This window comes from Heptranchias perlo, unplaced genomic scaffold, assembly GCF_035084215.1.
Source record: "Heptranchias perlo isolate sHepPer1 unplaced genomic scaffold, sHepPer1.hap1 HAP1_SCAFFOLD_269, whole genome shotgun sequence".
Classification (NCBI taxonomy): Eukaryota; Metazoa; Chordata; class Chondrichthyes; order Hexanchiformes; family Hexanchidae; genus Heptranchias; species Heptranchias perlo.
The window spans coordinates 96006-115533 of NW_027139281.1; the positions used below are offsets into that span (position 1 = coordinate 96006).

The 19528-nt window shown below is 46.9% G+C and overlaps 3 non-coding genes across 3 annotated transcripts; 2 read left to right on the top strand and 1 right to left on the bottom strand.

Annotated features, from left to right (window-relative positions):
- Positions 1-765: 765 nt before the first annotated feature.
- Positions 766-839, top strand: trnat-ugu (transfer RNA threonine (anticodon UGU)). The gene has a single exon. It is a non-coding gene; the product is annotated as a tRNA-Thr (tRNA).
- A 10212-nt stretch (positions 840-11051) lies between these two features.
- trnaa-ugc (transfer RNA alanine (anticodon UGC)) lies at positions 11052-11123 on the top strand. Its single transcript has one exon. It is a non-coding gene; the product is annotated as a tRNA-Ala (tRNA).
- A 7755-nt stretch (positions 11124-18878) lies between these two features.
- trnat-agu (transfer RNA threonine (anticodon AGU)) lies at positions 18879-18952 on the bottom strand. Its single transcript has one exon. It is a non-coding gene; the product is annotated as a tRNA-Thr (tRNA).
- Between the last annotated feature and the right edge of the window lie 576 nt (positions 18953-19528).

Here is a 19528-nt window from a genome sequence, read left to right on the forward strand (position 1 = left end):
CATTGATAATGTTTCAATTAAAGCAACAATTCCTGAATCAAGAGAGTTTTGATCGATCATGAGTAAGCATGTACAAGTTCCTTACCTATTCCTCTTATTCCCCTGGGATGGTAAACATCAGGTCCTGGAGATTTGACAATCTCCAATCTCATTATTTTCTCCATTGCCATTATTTTATTTACACTGAATCCCCTTGATTTATTTACAGTTTTCCTCGTGTCTCTGCTATGTTCGCCTCATCCTTTTCTATGAAGACCGATGCAAAGTAAATATTCAGCATCTCTGCCATTTCCTGATTTTCAATTACAATATCACCTCCATCTGTCTTTAAGGGTCCCACATTACTCTTAGTCACCCTTCTTTCTCTTAATATACCTGTAAATACCTTGATTGTTGTCGTTATTTTCCCTCAAGTTTTTTCTCCTTTTCCCTTTTTGGACCTCTTCGGTTTTTTCGTTTCAGCACCACAATAAACAAGACTTCGCTGTAAAGTTCGGCTCAATAGTTCTCCAATGTCAGAGCGAGAATTGTCTGAACCCCGAATTTATTTAATGTAACAAACACAAGCACACTTAATCATCCGTGTATCAACACACTGATGGATACACAAAGATAAACACAGCGAGAAATGCAGGCAGTATCAGGATGCACAGGTAAACGGACAAGGGAAATAGACAAAGATAAAACGGTCTGTGCCTCGAACAGACAGTAACGTGTCGCTGATCGATATTAGTGAGACGAGGTGGGGAACAGGTGCTGTGAATTGGTGCTGTGGTTTAGTTGGTTAAAGCATCTGTCTTGTAAACAGGCGATCCTGGGTTCAACTCCCAGCAGTGCCTTGTGTCACTTATTATTTTTACCTAATTTGTGGAATTAAGTGACAAAGTCACACTTTGGAATTGGTATTTGTTCAGGTTTGAGGAGGAAACCGATATCAGAATGACTGTTCAAAAACACCATTTCATCGCACAGACAGACCTCTCATAGAATGTGTCTGTAACACTTTAATTTAAGGACACGTTCTTGTTTCTGGGCTCGTCGGGGTCAGGGTATAATTCACGATTTATGTCATTGAGGAGCGAATGGTTGTCTCCTCGACCTCCGGATAACAGTGATAAAGTTCGAGGATACACAGAAGCGGACAGGGTGGTCGGCACTTTGGTCTTTCTCGTCTCTCTTCACTGACAGCAAAGTCACTGTGCGGCGTCCAGTCTAAAAATGACTGTGGTAATTATTCTATGAAGATTTAACCTGTTTGTGTGACAGTCCTGAGTCTACCATTTAAGGCAGGCGTTGACTCATTTAAAATAAACCCGCTTGAAATAAATGGGTTATGAATTGTGATTTCCGTGAAGCCAATGTTCCATTCCTTTATATGATTCATGTGCCTGCTCTCCGACAACAGGGGAAATGGTGGAATATCAGCTCTGCTCAGCCCGCAATGATCACGGTACATTTTCTTGCAGACAAAACACACATTGAAACCCTGGAACTTTGAGGTGATGAATCCTGAGGGAAAATAAAATTAGGGCTCGAAACATCAAACTTTTGCACCAACCGATAGCACCACCGAGACAGGTGAAGAAGTCACCCACTGAACCAGTAACTCACTGAGCTGAACTTTTTGATTGCAGTGACCAATAGAACAGCTGTCTACTGTCAGTTTACTTTTCCAAAATGAATGGTTGAAACTTGCAGGAGTGAAAATCCAACGAGCCGGTCTTCACTCTTAAACCAGCAACTGTGAAGTTAAGAGAAACGTGCCGGAGAAATACTCGATTTCAGCGCGGTGACACTGGGCCAGAGTAAAGCTCAGTTAATATGATCGCCGAGTGGCGAGAGGGTGGATTTGGAATTCCTGAGCGACCGCACTGCGCATTTTCCAGATCTGCTTGGAGCACCAATCCCTTCAATTCATCACTTACAGGGACAATTCGATTCTCGGTTTCTTTTCCCTGAGGCTTCGTGAAATTTTAAAAATTGAAAGCGACCAATATCAGAGCGAACCTCGTCACCGACATGCTCACAGATACAGAGCGGCCACACTCTGCTTCAGTGAGATGAAAACCCAGAGCGGTTTCAAGCTCGAATGCAATTGGAAGCAAAGCTCATTCAATGAAAGTGCAGGTCATTGAGGTGCCTTTAAAGTCCTGATTGTTTGAACTGAATTTCTTCCGAAAGCGCTTCAGATTCAGGTGGAGTGATTTGGGGACTTCCTTTCCCTCTTCGCAAAAGTTTGTACCGCAGCTCAAGATCAATAGTCCCGGGATAAATTAGGGATTCGCCGGGGTATGAACCTCGCATCGAGAATTATACCCCGACCTCAATGAGCCCAGAAACAAGAACGTGTCGTCACATTTACGTGTCACGGTCACATTCTAAACTGGTTTGTCCTGTGCTGTACATTACTGTCTAAATATTACAGATAAGCAGAGCACTTGAGCTGTCACAGCTGTGACTTTGACTTTTCTCCCTCTCCTCTAGATCTCCCCAGTTGCTGCCACGAACCACAATCTTCTCTCACACTTCTTCATCAGGAAGTTCCGAGCCTCAGTTTTCAAATGAAATAACGCCCATCTCTCCAATCACCGACAGCCCAGAGAGAGTTTCATAATTTCAGCTCCCACTTTACCCAAATCCTCCTTAAAGTAGCATGAAAATAATTATCCTTAAGTAAACAATAATATAATTAAAAGTTCTTATCGTCTGGGGTTTTGTTTCAGTTTCCACGGCTTTTAAAGGTCACTGCTGATGTTTAACAAATCGCCTCTTGTTTGGAGGCTTCTGTGTGGGAAAGATCAGGAAGCGATAATTGAGAGACCGAGGATGAAGCTGTTTGATGGGAGCACTGGGGACACAGACCGTGCGCGGCTCCAGTGGAGCAATCGGTCAGCGCACGTTATTTCTACAATAATTATACACTCGAGAAATGCTGGGGTTGTGAGTTTCAGCGCCATCTAAAGTAGTTGAACCTTCTAAACATTTTGACTGGAGTTCAAGGTACAACTGGTTCCATAACACATCGACTTCTTCATGTCCCCATGTGGGCACTGAGGCTCCTCGGGCCTCCCGTCTTGCAATAGCACTCTGTACAGTTGTAGCATGACTTCCCTGCTTTTATACTCCATCCTCCTAGAAATAAAGGCCAATATTCCGTTTGCCTTCCGGATTACCTGCTGCACTTGTATGTTGACTTTTTATGTTTCATGTACGAGGACACCAAGGTCCCTCTGTACCGCAGCATTTTGTAGTATTTCTCCATTCAAATAATATTTTGCTTTTTTATTTTTCCTCCCAAAGTGGATGACTTCACATTTTCCCACATTGTATTCCATCCACCAAATTTTTGCCCATCCGTTTAACCTGTCAATATCTCTTTACAGACAAGTTGTGTCCTTATCGCAACTTGCTTTTCCACCTTTCTTTGTATCATCAACCAATTTGGCCACAAGACACCCTGTTCCTTCATCCAAGCCATGAATATATATTGTAAATAGTTGAGGCCCCAGCACTGATCGCTGCGGCACCCCACTCATTACTGGAAATTCCGATAAATTCCTGCTGCTCCTATTGGTCCGGATATCTCCTTAATCACCAGGGCGGGGTTAATGGTGAAACTGACGGTCCTGTGGTGCAGTTGGAAAATAAACATTAATTGAACCCGTCAGTTGCAACAATTAATAAAACGAAATTAATAAAAGTTAATGAAAAAAATATTTTCTGGAGTTCACCAAAGTGGGGGGGGGGGCTTCTATGCTGTGTGTTTGTGCCGATTTAAATAGCTAGGCTTTCAGTTTATTTTCAGTTTATTTTATTATCCTTGGTCCAAACGCGCTCTCCCTGCTTCCAATGTCTTTGTTTTTCGGCCTGATATTAAGATCATCAATGGCGGCTGCATCACCCAGCATGCAGCGCGGTTCAGATTGTGCCCTATTTGAATCCGTGGAGCCCAGCGCGCAGGCGCAGTAGTGACTCATTACCGGTCAGTGTGTCCTGAGCATGCGCGGCCAGTCGAGGCTGCGGGAGGAGCGCGTTCGGTGCAGGTCAGAGGATCGGAGCAAGAGGCTCAATAAACCCCGGGGCCCGGGTCCGGGCTCAGGCCCAGGCTCAGGCTTTACAAACCCAGAGTGCGGGCCCAGACCCGAATATAAAACAGTGAACATTATCCCCCCCTCACTACCCGCCGGGAAATGAAGGGGAAATGGGGATCGGTCAGGGAGCGTCTGTAAATGAAGGAGAAATGGTGATCGGTCAGGGAGCGTCTGTAAATGACGGAGAAATGGTGATCGGTCAGGGAGCGTCTGTAAATGAAGGGGAAATGGTGATCGGTCAGGGAGCGTCTGTAAATGAAGGAGAAATGGTGATCGGTCAGGGAGCGTCTGTAAATGAAGGAGAAATGGTGATCGGTCAGGGAGCGTCTGTAAATGAAGGAGAAATGGTGATCGGTCAGAGATCATCTGTAAATGAAGGAGAAATGGTGATCAGTCAGAGAGCATCTGCAAATGAAGCAGAAATGGTGATCGGTCAGGGAGCATCTGTGAATGAAGGAGAAATGGTGAATGGTCAGGGAGCATCTGTAAATGAAGGAGAAATGGTGATCGGTCAGGGAGCATCTGTAAATGAAGGAGCAATGGTGATCGGTCGGGGAAGGTTTGTAAATGAAGGAGAATTGATGATCGGTCAGCGAGCATCGACAAATGAATGAGGAATGGTAATTGGTCAGGGAGCGTCTGTGAATGAATGAGGAATAGTGATCGGTCAGGGAACGTCTGTAAATGAAGGAGAAATGGTGATCGGTCAAAGAGCGTCTGTAAATGAAGGAGAAATAGTGATCTCTATATCTTCAGTCATCCAGGGAGCTCGAGCTTTGGATGCTGTTACTTTCCTCCTCGTGGGAATCTGTCTACTCTGTCCCCAAACCCACTCCTCCTTGAAGGCCTCCCACTGTTCAATTACTCTTCTGCCTGCCAATTTTTGATTCCAATCCACCTGGACAAGATCCCTTTTTAACTCACTGGAATTAGCCCTCCTCCAGTTAAGAATTTTCGTATTTGACTGTCCCCTGTTCTTTTACATAACTGTTCTAAACCAAATGAGATTATGATCACTGATGCCCCACTGAAAGATGCTCCACCTGCCCCACTTCATTCTCCACACCGAGCCCATTGCTGTACTCACATTCACTCTCCCACACTCACATTCAATCTCTCACATTCACTGTCTGACATTGACTCTCTGGCATTCACTGTGTCACATTAACTCTCTCACGCTCTCTCACATTCATTCTCTCACTCTCTCTCACCCTTTTACTCATGGTTTAGGGCCACTGAAAGATGACACGATGGGTTTGGATTTCCGCACAGGGAGGAGGGAGATTGTGTGGGATGGAGATTTACATCTTTGGAGGAACAAGAGAGGAAAGAATGTTCCATAGAAACTAGAATTGTCTATTCTGAATTTCTATCCTGTACTTACAGTCATGACTTTTCTGAACTCCTTTTGCAGGGTATTAGAAGGGGAGGATTTGCAGAGGGAAACTCAAATCAAAAATCACGTCTGATCTGACAGAGTCACTCGATTCATCAGAACCTGAATATCATCGGCCTTTGAATGTGGAAGGAGAAATGTTTGTCTGTTCTATCTGTGGGAGAAGATTTCAAACATCAGTGTGAGTGGAAAAGCACCGAGACACACACACCCGAGTGAGAGTGTTCCAGTGCACTGACTGTGGAAAGAGCTTTAACCAGTTACACAGCCTGAAAAAACATCGCACCATTCACAGCGGGGAGAAACCGTACACGTGTTCTGTGTGTGGACGAGGCTTCAACTGATCGTCCAACCTGGAGAGACACAAGGACACCCGGACCACGGAGAAACCGTGGAAATGTGGGGACTGCGGGAAGGGATTCAATCACCCGTCAGAGCTGGAAACTGATCGACACTCTCACACTGGGGAGAGGCCGTTCACCTGCTCCGTGTGCAAGAAGAGATTCACTCAGTCTTCCACCCTGCTGACACACCAGCGAGTGCACTCCGATTAGAGACCTTTTAAATGTTCTGACTGTGAGAAGAGGTTTAAAAGCAAAATTAATCTGCTGACACACCAACGCACTCACACTGGGGAGAGACCGTTCACCTGCTCCGTGTGTAAGAAGAGATTCACTCAGTCATCCCACCTGCTGAGACACCAGCAAGTTCACACTGGGGAGAGGCCGTTCTCCTGCTCTGTGTGTGGGAAGAGATTCACTCAGACTTTCAACCTGCTGATACACCAGCTTGTTCACTCCGATGAGAGAAGTTTTAAATGTTCTGACTGTGAGACGAGGTTTAAAAGCAAATTTAATCTGCTGACACACCAACGCACTCACACGGGGGAGAGGCCGTTCACCTGCTCTGTGTGTAAGAAGAGATTTACTCGGTCATCCCACCTGCTGAGACACCAGTGAGTTCACACTGATAAGAGACCTATTAAAGTTCCGACTGTGGGAAGAGGTTTAAAAGCAAAAGGAATCTGCTGACACACCAACGCACTCACACTGCGGAGAGGCCGTTCACCTGCTCCGTGTGAGGGAAGGGATTCACTATTTCATCCGAACTGCTGATGCACCAACTTGTTCACACTGGGGAGAGACCTTTTTAATGTTCTGACTGTGAGAAGACCTGTAAAAGCAGATACCAACTATGGAGACATCGACGCATTCACACTGGGGAGAGACCGTTCACCTGCTCCATGTGCAGGAAGAGATTTACTCGGTCATCACACCTTCTATCACACCAGCGAGTTCACTCTGATAAGAGACCTTTAAAATGTTCTGACTGTGGGAAGAGATATAAAAACAACAGGAATCTACTGAGACACCAACGTACTCACCCTGGGGAGAGACTATTCAAATGTTCTCACTGTGAGAAGGGCTTTAAAAGCACAAATGATCTGCTGAAACACGAACGCACTCACACTGGGGAGAGACTGTTCACCTGCTCCGTGTGTGGGAAGGGATTCACTCAGTCATCACACGTGCTGAGACTCCAGCGAGTTCACATCTGATTACAGGGGTTGGATTCTGCTGTTAATCCCATCCAGGACTGAACCATGTTCATTCTGACAGTTGGGGTTTGTTTCTCCTGATGTTAATAACCCCGATAACTGGGCTGGAGTTTAATATTCTAGATATCTGTTAAATAAATCAGCTTCATTTTTAACACTTTATTGTAGATTTTGGTCTTTCCCACCTGAGTGTTTCGCATCACCTGACTGGAGCTCAGAAAGGACAATCTGGGGGGAGGATCGTCCGGTGGGAACATAACTTCAGCCTGGACACAGTCCTTCAGGGCCACACTGAGAGGGGCAAACGGCACTTTGGTCTTTCTCGTCTCTCTTCACTGACAGCAAAATCTCCGTGTGGGTTAATCTTGAGGCGTGTAAGAAATGTGTCCCAGCCGCTCTCTTCCATGGTTCAGAGCTTCTCGGAACGGAACAGAAGGCTCCTGTACAACGGTGTTTGGAGACAGGAAGAACAATGTGTAAGGATTAACCCATTAACAGATAGAATTTAGTATAATTATAATCAATAGTGGAAGTAGAATCAAATGTACTGTGAATCTATGTATCTATAAATGTAAACTGTACTGTGTATTAATATAGAATGAACCATGTAACGTGTGTTCAATAAGAAAGTGCTGGTGGGCCGAGAAGGATGCATGATGGTTATTATAGTCAAGTTTGCAGTTAAAACTAAAAGGGACTGAAGGTTCATTAAATCAAGGAGTCACGCAGGCTCAGGCCTCTCTATCTCGAGCCTCCACAAGCCAGTGAGCAGAAGTCTGTTTATACAAACGATTCTGTGAAGGCTGGCAATGTAAACTCTAAATAAGGTTCTGTTAAGTCTGTAACAACAAGGCACGGATGGTACCAGGAGTTATGCTTGGAATGTAACTTCTGAAGGTTGAGAGACATGAATAATGGTCAGGCTGAGAGATGTGGATGTGAGAGTGAACTGCTCATAAACTGAAAAAGGGAATAAGAAGAGACCTCAAAAGCTGAGGAAGGCGAACAAGATTCTGGCAAGGAAGAAGAGAACTTTTCAGTCAACAGATCACAGCAAGAGAGAGAGAGAGAGAGACCGCACTGTAGTCACTTGGAGGGATAGAGAGAGAGAGAGAGAGACCGCACCGTAGTCACTTGGAGGGATAGAGAGAGAGATAGAGACCGCACCGTACTCACTTGGAGGGATAGAGAGAGAGAGAGAGAGAGACCGCACCGTAGTCACTTGGAGGGATAGAGAGAGAGAGAGAGAGACCGCACCGTAGTCACTTGGAGGGACAGAGAGAGGGAGAGAGAGACCGCACCGTAGTCACTTGGAGGGATAGAGAGAGAGAGAGAGAGAGACCGCACTGTAGTCACTTGGAGGGACAGAGAGAGAGAGAGAGAGACCGCACCGTAGTCACTTGGAGGGATAGAGAGAGAGAGAGAGAGAGACCGCACTGTAGTCACTTGGAGAGACAGAGAGAGAGAGAGACCGCACCGTAGTCACTTGGAGGGATAGAGAGAGAGAGAGAGAGAGACCGCACTGTAGTCACTTGGAGGGATAGAGAGAGAGAGAGACCGCACTGTAGTCACTTGGAGGGATAGAGAGAGAGACCGCACCATAGTCACTTGGAGGGATAGAGAGAGAGAGAGAGACCGCACTGTAGTCACTTGGAGGGATAGAGAGAGAGAGAGAGAGAGAGACCGCACCGTAGTCACTTGGAGGGACAGAGAGAGAGAGAGAGAGAGAGACCGCACCGTCGTCACTTGGAGGGATAGAGAGAGAGAGAGAGAGAGACCGCACCGTAGTCACTTGGAGGGACAGAGAGAGAGAGAGAGAGAGACCGCACCGTAGTCACTTGGAGGGACAGAGAGAGAGAGAGAGAGAGACCGCACCGTAGTCACTTGGAGGGACAGAGAGAGAGAGAGAGAGAGACCGCACCGTAGTCACTTGGAGGGACAGAGAGAGAGAGAGAGAGAGACCGCACTGTCGTCACTTGGAGGGACAGAGAGAGAGAGAGAGAGAGAGACTGCACCGTAGTCACTTGGAGGGACAGAGAGAGAGAGAGAGAGACCGCACCGTAGTCACTTGGAGGGACAGAGAGAGAGAGAGAGAGACCGCACTGTCGTCACTTGGAGGGATAGAGAGAGAGAGAGAGACCGCACCGTAGTCACTTGGAGGGACAGAGAGAGAGAGAGAGAGACCGCACCGTAGTCACTTGGAGGGACAGAGAGAGAGAGAGAGAGAGACCGCACCGTAGTCACTTGGAGGGACAGAGAGAGAGAGAGAGAGAGAGACCGCACCGTAGTCACTTGGAGGGATAGAGAGAGAGAGAGAGAGAGACCGCACCGTAGTCACTTGGAGGGATAGAGAGAGAGAGAGAGAGAGACCGCACCGTAGTCACTTGGAGGGACAGAGAGAGAGAGAGAGAGACCGCACCGTAGTCACTTGGAGGGACAGAGAGAGAGAGAGAGAGACCGCACCGTAGTCACTTGGAGGGACAGAGAGAGAGAGAGAGAGACCACACCGTAGTCACTTGGAGGGACACTCCTGAGGTTTCAAGGAACACTCACTTTTTCTCTTTGTTCAGTATCACCTTTTTGCACTAATTGTGATGTGATTAATAAATCGGTTTTGCCTTTAACCGTAATACCAGTACCAGTGGTGATCTTGTTGTTGTCAGGAACCAGTCCTGAGATTGGATTAGATTATAATCCTGAAAATAGTGGTTTAAATCCTACAATTGGCGACCACGAAGGGACTATTTCTGACAACAGCTGAAACCTGGTGGGGGATAGTTACAGAATATAAATTAATTATTTCTCCATTAAAATGCAGTGAGTGGGGGATAGTTACATAATATAAATTGATTATTTCTCCAGTAAAATGTAGTGAGTGGGGGATAGTTACATAATATAAATTGATTATTTCTCCAATAAAATGCAGTGAGTGGGGGATAGTTACATAATATAAATTGATTATTTCTCCAATAAAATGCAGTGAGTGGGGGATAGTTACATAATATAAATTGATTATTTCTCCAGTAAAATGCAGTGAGTGGGGGATAGTTACATAATATAAATTGATTATTTCTCCAGTAAAATGTAGTGAGTGGGGGATAGTTACATAATATAAATTGATTATTTCTCCAGTAAAATGTAGTGAGTGGGGGATAGTTACATAATATAAATTGATTATTTCTCCAGTAAAATGCAGTGAGTGGGGGATAGTTACATAATATAAATTGATTATTTCTCCAGTAAAATGCAGTGAGTGGGGGATAGTTCCATAATATAAATTGATTATTTCTCCAGTAAAATGCAGAGTGGGGGATAGTTACATAATATAAATTGATTATTTCTCCAGTAAAATGCAGAGTGGAGTGCACACCCACCACGGGTGGCCTCATAAAATGAGGACAATCAGTTTTTCTTTCCTTGGTGAGAGTTTTCTGTAATCTGGGGATTTAGTTCAGTGGTCGAGCGCATGTTTTGCATGTGTTGAGGTCCTGGGTTCAACTCCCAGCGTCTTCCTCAATAGTTTTTCACCAGAATTACCCACGGAAAGTTGAATGACGCTTTCTGAGCTCAGCGAGTTCCAACTTCTGAGGCTCCACAAGCATTAAATTGTCCCGGAGCGGGACTTCATCTCACGGTCCCCTCAACAGCTCAACTCAAAGCAGCCGCCGACTGAGGGGAATGTGTGACGGTGCAATATCGAGCGAGCAGTCCCAGCTCTTGTTCCTGTTTGACGCTCTGTCATTCTTCCATCTCACTTTATGATTCAGAGGTTGGATTTCAGCCTTGTCACTGACCATTAGCGATTGGGTTTTTTATTTCCACAGACTTTTTTTGGAAAGTTCAAAGTAAAGAGGAGCAGAAACCCCGTGAACTGAAGCAGAGGTTGAACATTGTGAACACGCGGCACCGCTGGGCATCTCGATATCCTGGAGAGATGGAGCAGAAAGCTCACGGCTTCACTTCTAAAGTGTCTGCTTGTTTATTTCTCAGGTACCTTTTGACCCGTGGGGATGTAGCTCAGTGGAAGAGCGCATGCTTTGCATGTATGAGGTCCCGGATTCAATCCCCGGCATCTCCAAACAAGTTACATTTCAAATTTTAGATTCAACTGTGAGAATATCATCTGAGACTCGCCTCACATTCACACACAAGGAGAGACAAGAGTTTCTTCACCTCGCGAAAAACCGAACGCTCCGCACAGAATATAATTCAATGGGAGAGCGCCCACGGTGTTTGAATGGCGCCCATCTCATGGTTGAACAGCTTGCCCAGTGATAGATTATTTCCAGTTTCACAGATTGGGGGGAAGCAGCGGACCGGCGATCCGACCACAAAGAGGGAAGAATAGTCTGGATGTTGGGAGCTTCTTCTTTTCCCAGAGTGGAGTGAGCATCTGGAATGTATTCCTGGCTGGTGTGGTGGGTGCTGACTCTCTGGTGTGGTGGGTGCTGACCCTCTCTGGTGTGGTGGGTGCTCACTCTCTCTGGTGCGGTGGGTGCCGACTCCCTCTGGTGCGGTGGGTGCCGACTCTGACTCTCTCTGGTGTGGTGGGTGCTGACTCTCTCTGGTGCGGTGGGTGCCGACTCTGACTCTCTCTGGTGCGGTGGGTGCTGACTCTCTCTGGTGCGGTGGGTGCTGACTCTCTCTGGTGCGCTGGGTGCTGACCCTCTCTGGTGCGGTGGGTGCCGACTCCCTCTGGTGCGGTGGGTGCCGACTCTGACTCTCTCTGGTGTGGTGGGTGCTGACTCTCTCTGGTGCGGTGGGTGCTGACTCTCTCTGGTGTGGTGGGTGCTGACTCCCTCTGGTGCGGTGGGTGCCGACTCTGACTCTCTCTGGTGTGGTGGGTGCTGACTCTCTCTGGTGCGGTGGGTGCTGACTCTCTCTGGTGCGGTGGGTGCTGACTCTCTCTGGTGTGGTGGGTGCTGACCCTCTCTGGTGTGGTGGGTGCTCACTCTCTCTGGTGCGGTGGGTGCTGACCCTCTCTGGTGCGGTGGGTGCCGACTCCCTCTGGTGCGGTGGGTGCCGACTCTGACTCTCTCTGGTGTGGTGGGTGCTGACTCTCTCTGGTGCGGTGGGTGCCGACTCTGACTCTCTCTGGTGCGGTGGGTGCTGACTCTCTCTGGTGCGGTGGGTGCTGACTCTCTCTGGTGCGGTGGGTGCTAACTCTCTCTGGTGCGGTGGGTGCTGACTCTCTCTGGTGCGCTGGGTGCTGACCCTCTCTGGTGCGGTGGGTGCTGACTCTCTCTGGTGCGGTGGGTGCCGACCCTCTCTGGTGCGGTGGGTGCTGACCCTCTCTGGTGCGGTGGGTGCCGACCCTCTCTGGTGCGGTGGGTGCCGACCCTCTCTGGTGCGGTGGGTGCTCACTCTCTCTGGTGCGGTGGGTGCCGACCCTCTCTGGTGCGGTGGGTGCCGACCCTCTCTGGTGCGGTGGGTGCTGACCCTCTCTGGTGCGGTGGGTGCTGACCCTCTCTGGTGCGGTGGGTGCTGACTCTGACTCTCTCTGGTGCGGTGGGTGCTGACTCTCTCTGGTGCGGCGGGTGCTGACTCTCTCTGGTGCGGCGGGTGCTGACTCTCTCTGGTGCGGCGGGTGCTGACTCTCTCTGGTGCGGCGGGTGCTGACTCTCTCTGGTGCGGTGGGTGCTGACCCTCTCTGGTGCGGTGGGTGCTGACCCTCTCTGGTGCGGTGGGTGCTGACCCTCTCTCCACCTTTTTTCTGTTTTTTTTCTGGTTTGTAACCGCTCCCAGGAGATTCCATGTTCCCGGTGGGTGGGGCTGGTGGTGTGTGTCGGAAGTGTCCAGTCACGATGCTCCAGGCATGTGGGGCAGGATTGATGAACGAGCTGGTCATTTCCTGCCCGTCACGTCCATCTGTAACCCCAGCTCGTCAAGGTGTTTTTAGTGAAGTGATCTTTAAACACAAAACCCTCACCTGGGACAAGTCCTGCGTCTGTCCATAGTGAAATGAGACTCAATGCTGTCTGGGCCTCACCTTGTCCTCCTCCTTTTACATTATTATATTGTCCGCACACAGTGATATGTTTGGTTAAGATGAAAATACAAATTATCCGCTCTGGGCTCCTCCAGTCTCTCTGTGTTTCTCTCTCCTGCTAAACTGACTGACTGTCAGATAATAGTATCTGGTGTCCTCTCCATCCCGTTCTCAACACCCAGACACGACTCGTTACTGAATAAATTCAACACTCACAGACAGTCCAGTGTCAGACAGTTACAGACGGTTTCTCTCCACCTTTCCTTACAGGACTGGCGAATGATGAATGCCCCGTCAGACCGGCTGATATACAGTAAAAGGGACAGTGACCGTCTCACCAATAGCACCGGAGGTCTGTTCACAGACACAGAATCAGTCTTTCCCTTTCTATCAGTGTGTCTATATTACGCTCAGTAACAGTATCCCGCCTCCTTGTACAGCACTCGGGAGAGAGAAAGACAGACAGACAGAGAGAGACACACAGACAAACAGACACAGTATCAATCTCACACTTCCCATCAGTGAGTCCGTTTCACACTCAGTAACAATATTCCACCTTCATGTACAGCGCTAGAGAGAGATAAAAACAGACAGGCACAGTATCAGAATTACACTTCCTATCAGTGTCTCTGTATCACTCTCAGTAACAGTCTCCCACCTTCATATGCTGTTCAAAAGAGAGAGAGAAACTGACCTGTCATGTCCTGTTTACACAGAGTCACAAATTGGAAAATATTCCATTCCAATTGCTATTCCAAGGTGGAGTGACAGAAGATGCAGTCTCATCTCTCACTGATATTATTTCAGAGACAGACACATTATTAATCCCACTCTCAGGGACAGTGTCACACATTTAACCCTCTCTTGCATGTTGTCCCCTCTGCAATCTTGCAGCTCTGTATTACTCTCAGTGACCGAGAGTTTCACTCCGATTGAAATAAACTGGGACTGTTGCTGCCTGATATTAATCCTACACGGTCCCAGCAAATACACCAACTCCCACTTTCCTCCCCCGTTTCTCCAGGATTGGTTTGAGGAATCCTCCCTCCAGTTTCGGAGTCAAACGTTACTTTATCAGTCAGGGAGCCAAGAATGAACAGAACCCATTGGCTCATTCCACAGCCGCTCACTTTATCTCTGAAAGACTCTTTCCCATCAAAAGCCCCCGAGAGAAACAGCAGGGATGGAAACCTCGAGTTTAATAGTTGGAGATTGTAAAGTCAGTCTGGATTCCAGCGTTAGGCACTGGTGGAATCCCATCTGTTTCCCATTCTGGTGCCTGTTCCTGCACTGCCTGTGGAGCCCATTCCCTCTGACCATTCCCCCAGACCCACTTCCTTTGCTCAGACAGGCGGGAATGGAGAGATCACGGCCCCCGGGGGAAGGGAGCAAAGAGCAGCCTCGTTACAGCAGCTCGTCGCTCCGGGACCGTGTCCGCAGATGGGCTCAGAGATCGGCATTGAGTCCGGGGGAAGGGCAGGGGGAGTCCGGGGGCTGTTTGTAAGAGGCGGAGTGGATCAGGAACTGGTCCCGGAACATGGAGTGAGAGGGGGGAAGGGAGAGGTCATTCTCGGGCTGTGTGTGGACAGGGTGTGTCCAGGGGAAGGGAGAGAGAATGGGAAGAACCTGCTATTAAAACCATTGCTGCTTTCACTCCCCAAACCAGGAGTGAATGGTCCTGGTTTAGTTCCAGTCTCACCCTGTTTATTGTTATTGGACAGTGAAGAGTGGAAACAGAGCTGGACAGTAAGGATGTGGGGAGTTATACAAAGAGCATCTATTGCAGGCATCAGGTGAGAAGTGTGAAGGACACAATTTAAACAGCGGCTGTTTGGTTTCGGTTGAACGGTTAGTCCCATGGGAGAGGAGATTAGAAACCTAACCTGGACAAAGGTCCCTGCCCCATCGGGTAGTCCCATTCATGGATCAGTGCAGGGGTTGGGTTGTGTCTGGATGTCACTAAATTGTTGTAAAATAGCCCAACACACCTGGTGTGCAGAAGCTGAGTGCTGCAGTGGAGTCAGACACTGACACTGTTTGTATCACTGGTTTTCATTTGTGGATATTCAAAATGATCATTAGCAGAGATATTAAACCGTTTCTTGAGTTACAACAGATCATTTTTCTTCCTACAGGCGAATCCTTGAATGATCCAGAATGAATGTGATGTTTCCTCCACCCGAGGCACAAGGAAGAGTGCAGCCAGCTCCTCACACACAGGAGGTACATTATCACCCACAGAGCACAGAGACACAGACAGGTCATCAGTTCCACAGTCTCAGACAGTAGAAGTCGTCAGTCCCACACTGATCCCAAGTTCCAGAGACACACTTTCAATCCAACATTCAAACAGAGCGGGTGAGGCAGACACTGTTCCATTTGCCCCGAACTCAGTCCCGCTGACAGGTAGATACAAAAATCCCAGTCCAAAATCACACTCTCAGATTGAAAGGCACTGTGTCAATCTCACAATCGGGCAACATAGCTACGAATTAAATACCAGAGAGAAATCACACATGGTATCCGATTGAAAGGGACAGAATGAATCCCAATAATGTACCTGAGATTCCAATTGAATACTCGCCCAGAACTCTCTCACACATGACTTTAATACATGAAATATCCATTCGAAAAGTGAACCATTTGCTACAAATTGCAAACAAATCCAAACCTCACGTACAGTATCGATTGAGAAATACTGAAATATAGTAAACCTGAGAAACAAATTAGATACCTGTTCAGAATGCACTCGCAGAATGAAATTTAAAGATAGAGTATCAATTCTATTAGTGCAGACTGAGATACACATTATATACCAGTCCAAAAATCTCATACAATATTAGACTGAAAGATACAGTATCAATTCCATTTCTACAGACTGATCTACACATTACAAACCAATTCAAAAATGTCACCTTATCCGTTTGAAAGATTCATTATCATCCACAATCGTACTCACAGAGATGAAGATTTAATAGTGGTCCAAAAAGCACACAAATTATCTGATTAAAACCTCCAACATTAAATCCTAAAGTTCGTCCATATTTACAAATTAAATAAGGAGTAAAACTCTTCAAACATTAAGATATTAAAGCTGAAGTATTGAACGCAATAATGTAATCTGAGAGAATAATTATGTACAGATACAGAATGAAACTCACATTCAGATACAGTACCAGAGACACACAGACACAGAATGAATCCAACACTCACAGATACAGAAGGAATCCCAAACTCACATACAGTACTAGAGACTGACAGACACAGAGTTAATCCCACACTCTCATCAAGTACCAGGGACTGATAGGTACAGTATGAATCCCACACTAACATGCAGTATGAGTAACTGCATATTTAGGATGAATTCAACTCCCACATACAGTACTGGGGACTGTATATAAAGAATGAGTCCCACACTCATATGGAGAAACAGAGACTGACAGATACCGAAAGAATCCCACACTAACACACAGTATGAGAGACTGCCTATAAAGAATGAATCACAAACTCTCACACACACAGCTGACAAGATAGAGAATCAATCCCAAGTTCACACACAGTATCAGTGAGTGACAGACACAGAATGAATCCCACACTCACACACAGTACCAGAGACTGAGAGATACAGAATGAATCCCACACTCTCACACAGTACCAGAGACTGACAGATACAGAATGAATCCCACACTCTCACACAGTACCAGAGACTGAGAGATACAGAATGAATCCCACACTCACACACAGTACCAGAGACCAGGGATCAGGGCCTTTACCCACTAAACTATCAGGGAATAAGCACAGACCAGGGATCAGGGCCTTAACCCAGTAAACTATCAGAGAATCAGCACAGACCAGGGATCAGGGCCTTAACCCAGTAAACTATCAGAGAATCAGCACAGACCAGGGATCAGGGCCTTTACCCAGTAAACTATCAGAGAATCAGCACAGACCAGGGATCAGGGCCTTTACCCAGTAAACTATCAGAGAATCAGCACAGACCAGGGATCAGGGCCTTAACCCAGTAAACTATCAGAGAATCAGCACAGACCAGGGATCAGGGCCTTTACCCAGTAAACTATCAGAGAATCAGCACAGACCAGGGATCAGGGCCTTAACCCAGTAAACTATCAGAGAGTCAGCACAGACCAGGGATCAGGGCCTTTACCCAGTAAACTATCAGTGAATCAGCACAGACCAGGGATCAGGGCCTTAACCCAGTAAACTATCAGAGAATCAGCACAGACCAGGGATCAGGGCCTTTACCCAGTAAACCATCAGAGAGTCAGCACAGACCAGGGATCAGGGCCTTTACCCAGTAAACTATCAGAGAATCAGCACAGACCAGGGATCAGGGCCTTGACCCAGTAAACTATCAGGGAATCAGCACAGACCGGGGATCAGGGCCTTGACCCAGTAAACTATCAGAGAATCAGCACAGACCAGGGATCAGGGCCTTGACCCAGTAAACTATCAGAGAATCATCACAGACCGGGGATCAGGGCCTTGACCCAGTAAACTATCAGAGAATCATCACAGACCGGGGATCAGGGCCTTGACCCAGTAAACTATCAGGGAATCAGCACAGACCGGGGATCAGGGCCTTGACCCAGTGAACTATCAGGGAATCAGCACAGACCAGGGATCAGGGCCTTTCACCTGTCGGAGAGAACATTGTATCACAGATCGCTTGTGATAAACCTACACATTCTGATTTACAGCTGTGCATAACAGATGTTTGTAGCTGCGATGGCCGAGTGGTTAAGGCGTTGGACTCGAAATCCCCTGGGGATTTCCTGTGTACGTTCGAATCATGTTCCCAGTGAGACTTCTTAAAGTTATGTTTACTGCTCAAATAACGATGAACTGGAGTTGACGAACCGCATTCCCTCTCTCAGAGAGACTCTCCAGCGCGGCTCATGCTTTTAATTCGGAGCCCAATGGTCTCTTGCAAAATTGCAAGACACGTGAAGGAATCTCTCCCAAGCTCCATCTTAAATTCTGCCCGTTCGCAGAACTTGACATTGATCCTATTTCTTCCTATACTTTGATCCCACCTTGTCCCTGTCTCTTGACTCTCTGTGTTTTTCCCTCATGGACTTCTCAGGCTTCGTTGAACGGCCACGGATGATCGAACCTGGAACACCGGCAGTGAAGGGTAAAGATGGAAAGACTGAGACGGGGGGAGTGGCGAGAGGGTGGATTTGGAATTCCTGAGCGACCGCACTGCGCATTTTCCAGATCTGCTTGGAGCACCAATCCCTTCAATTCATCACTTACAGGGACAATTCGATCCGCGGTTTCTTTTCCCTGAGCTTGGCGAGATCTTAAAAATTGAAAGCGACCAATATCAGAGCGAACCTCGTCACCGACATGATCACAGATACAGAGCGGCCACACTCTGCTTCAGTGAGGGGAAAACCCAGAGCGGTTTCAAGGTTGAATGTAATTGGAAGCAAAGCTCGTTCAATGAAAGTGCAGGTCATTGAGGTGCCTTTAAAGTCCTGATTGTTTGAACTGAATTTCTTTCAAAAGCGCTTGAGATTCAGGTGGAGTGATTTGGGGACTCCTTTTCCCTCTTCGCAAAACTTTGAACCGCAGATCAAGATCAAAAGTCCAGGGCTAAATTAGGGTTTCTCCAGGGTATGAAACATCGAATCAAGAATTATACCCCGACCTCAACGAGCCCAGAAACAAGAACGTGTCACGGACACATTCTATGAGAGGGCTGTCTGTATGATGAAAAGGCATTTTTGAAAAGACCTCCTGATCAGTTCCGTGTTGGATCCTGAACAAAACACAGCACTGTGTGCTTCTCAAATTCACTAAACACCATGAATTACACAAAGGCACTGCTGGGAGTTGAACCCAGGATCTCCTGTTTACTAGACAAGTGTTTTAACCAACTAAGCCACGGTGCCAATTCATGGTAGCATTTCCCACCTCCTCTCATTAATATCTATCAGCTACACGTCACATTCTGTTGTGGGTTCAGACTGTTTGATCTTTGTCTATTTCACTTGCCCGTTTCCCTGTGAATCCCGATACTGACTGCGTTTCAAGCTGTGTTTATCTTTCTGTGTCCATCAGTGCTTTGATAGACGAATGAATATTTGTGCTTGTGTTTGTTTGTTACTTTAAATAAATTAGGGATGGACAATTCTCGCTCTGACACTAAAGAACTAATTGAGCAAATTTCACAGTGAAGTGTTGTTTATTGTGGTGCTGAAACTAAAAAAAATCGTAAAAGGTGCAAAGAGGGAAAACGAGAAAAACTTGTGAGTGAAATTAAGGACAACTTTCAAGGTTTTTACACGTATATTAAGAGAAAGAAGTGTGACTAAGAGTAATGTGGGCCCCTTAAAGACAGATGGAGGTGATATTGTAATTGAAAATCAGGAAATGGCAGACTTGCTAAATACTCACAGAAAAGCATGAGGATAATATACCAGAGACACGAGGAAAACTGAAAATAAATCAAGGGGATTCAGTGCAAG